The following is a 2,500-nucleotide window of genomic DNA, read 5'->3' as shown; positions in this document are numbered from 1 at the left end:
TACTTTTTCGGATAGATGAATACAATTTTACATACACGTAAAAGATATAATTCTCTGTCTTCTGTCAAATATAGAGTGATTTTTGCTGAATGGAAGTAGTGGTTTACGCTATTGCCAATTTCTCAAAAAAAAAACGCACATGAATTCTTAAGTACTACTAATATCCCTCACTATTTTGCACATTTTGTTTGGCATTCGCTTGGTGTGCAATTCTTTTTTCAATGAGATTCTTTTCTATTTTAAAATGTTTAAGTAATTATAAATGGTTAAAAATATTTATCCTGTATATTCTTTTTTTCTTTCTCGTATACAATGTATAGAGAAAGTATTGTAATCGTGCCAAAAAAAAACCTAGATTTTTGCAAATCTCGACGTTTTACACCTCACTGAGTCGGAAAAACATACTTTTGCAATCTTGTCCACTTGTGTATGTGTGTGTGTGTGTGTGTCTTTGTATGTGTCTGTAAACACGATAAATTGTGTACCCGTAAGTATTATATCAAATTTGTAGATCAGTTTCAACTTTTCAGTAATTTCCGATAAACGGAAGTGTAATTTTTCTAGTTTTAATTTTTCAAAAGGCTATAACTTGAGCAGAATTTCAGATAGATAAATGAAATTTCACATGTAAGTACAAGATCTAAATCTCCGTCTTCTGTTAAAGTTTAGTAACTTCCGTTTACCAGAAGTAGTAATTTAGGCTATTTCCAATTTCTCAAAAAACGCATATGAATTTATAAAATACTAATAATATTCCGCACTATTATATACATTTTATTTGGCGTTCACTCGGCATGCAGTTCTTTTTTCTACGAGATTGTATTATATTTTTAAAAGTTTAAGTATTTAAAATGTATTAAAAATCAAGTCTATATCATGATGTGCCATCTCCCGTAGTGTCATGTAAGAATATTCGAGAAAGTTTAGGGGCGATTACTCCCGGTTTATTTAACGTAGGCCTACTCATTTAATCTATATATATAAAGCAAAATGGTCAAGTGCCCGTTAGGGCACTTCCCGGTTCCGCAGGCGCATCAAATTTGGCACGATGGTGCGATAGAACACGACGGCCCGTGACTGTTCGCCAAAAAGTCGACGGAGAGGGGGGTCAAAACTGACCTCGACCGACCGGCGCCTTATTTGGGCTATATAATGAAAAAAAATGTCCTCCGACGACCCACTTAGAAATTTTGTGAGGTGGTAGGAAAACGCCTTGGGGTGTCACAAAAAACTCGCCATGTCCGGGAAAATTCGTTAAATGGGTCAAAACTGACCAGTCGCATTTCCCTATATAATCTTTGTATTTTATTGGAGAAACAGAGGGTGATTTCAAAACGGATTTTAGGGCACTTACCTTCTTTACATCTGGCTAATTTTTTATACACCTCTATAGATGACTACGCCGTATGGAAAAACTGTTGGTCAGACTTAAAGCCCTCTAAGAGGGCTAAAAAGTGACCGCGAATGAAATTCTCATTATACGAGATTTGGTCATTTGGTCTATGAACAGGGGATGTAACTTTGTAATGTAATAATTTTTAAATATTTTCTATACTCTTTTCAAGAAAAAACAAAAGCCTATAACGTAAGTACTTTTTCAGATAGATGAATAAAATTTTACATACACGTAAAAGATATAATTCTCTGTCTTCTGTCAAATATAGAGTGATTTTTGCTGAATGGAAGTAGTAGTTTATGCTATTGCCAATTTCTCAAAAAAAAAAAACGCACATGAATCCTTAAGTACTAATAATATCCCGCACTATTTTGCACATTTTGTTTGGCATTCGCTTGGTGTGCAATTTTTTTTTCAATTAGATTCTTTTCTTTTTAAAAAATTTAAGTAATTATAAATGGTTAAAAATATTTATCCTATATATTCTTTTTTTACTTTCTCGTATACAATGTATGGAGAAAGTATTGTAATCGTGCCAAAAAAAACCTAGATTTTTGCAAATCTCGACGTTTTACACCTCACTGAGTCGGAAAAACATACTTTTACAATCTTGTCCATTTGTGTGTGTGTGTATGTGTGTGTGTGTCTGTATGTGTCTGTAAACACGATAACTTGTGTACCCTTAAGTATTATATCAAATTTGTAGATCCGTTTCAACTTTTCAGTAATTTCCGATAAACATAAACGGAAGTGTAATTTTTTCTACTTTTAATTTTTCAAAAGCCTATAACTTGAGTAGTATTTCAGATAGATAAATGAAATTTCACATGTAAGTACAAGATCTAACTCTCGGTCTTCTGTTAAAGTTTGAGTAACTTCCGTTGACCAGAAGTAGTAATTTAGGCTATTTCCAATTTCTCAAAAAACGCATATGAATTTATAAAGTACTAATAATATTCCGCACTATTTTAACATTTTTTTTGGCGTTCACTTGGCGTGCAGTTCTTTTTTCTACGAGAATGTATTATATTTTTAAAAGTTTAAGTAATTAAAAATGGATTAAAAATCAAGTCTATATCGTGATGTGCCATCTCCCGTAGTATC

General features: G+C 32.6%; 1 protein-coding gene across 2 annotated transcripts in view; it reads right to left on the bottom strand.

Moving 5' to 3' along the window:
* The window catches only part of LOC131937515 (uncharacterized), a 54,595-nt gene that overhangs the window by 28,361 nt on the left and 23,734 nt on the right, over positions 1 to 2,500 (bottom strand). The gene's annotated exons all lie outside the window — the stretch shown is intronic.

The sequence above is a fragment of the Physella acuta genome, unplaced genomic scaffold (assembly GCF_028476545.2).
Source record: "Physella acuta isolate Inbredline_101_S28 unplaced genomic scaffold, ASM2847654v3 ptg000212l, whole genome shotgun sequence".
Classification (NCBI taxonomy): domain Eukaryota; kingdom Metazoa; phylum Mollusca; class Gastropoda; family Physidae; genus Physella; species Physella acuta.
This window is presented reverse-complemented; position numbering and strand designations above follow the sequence as displayed.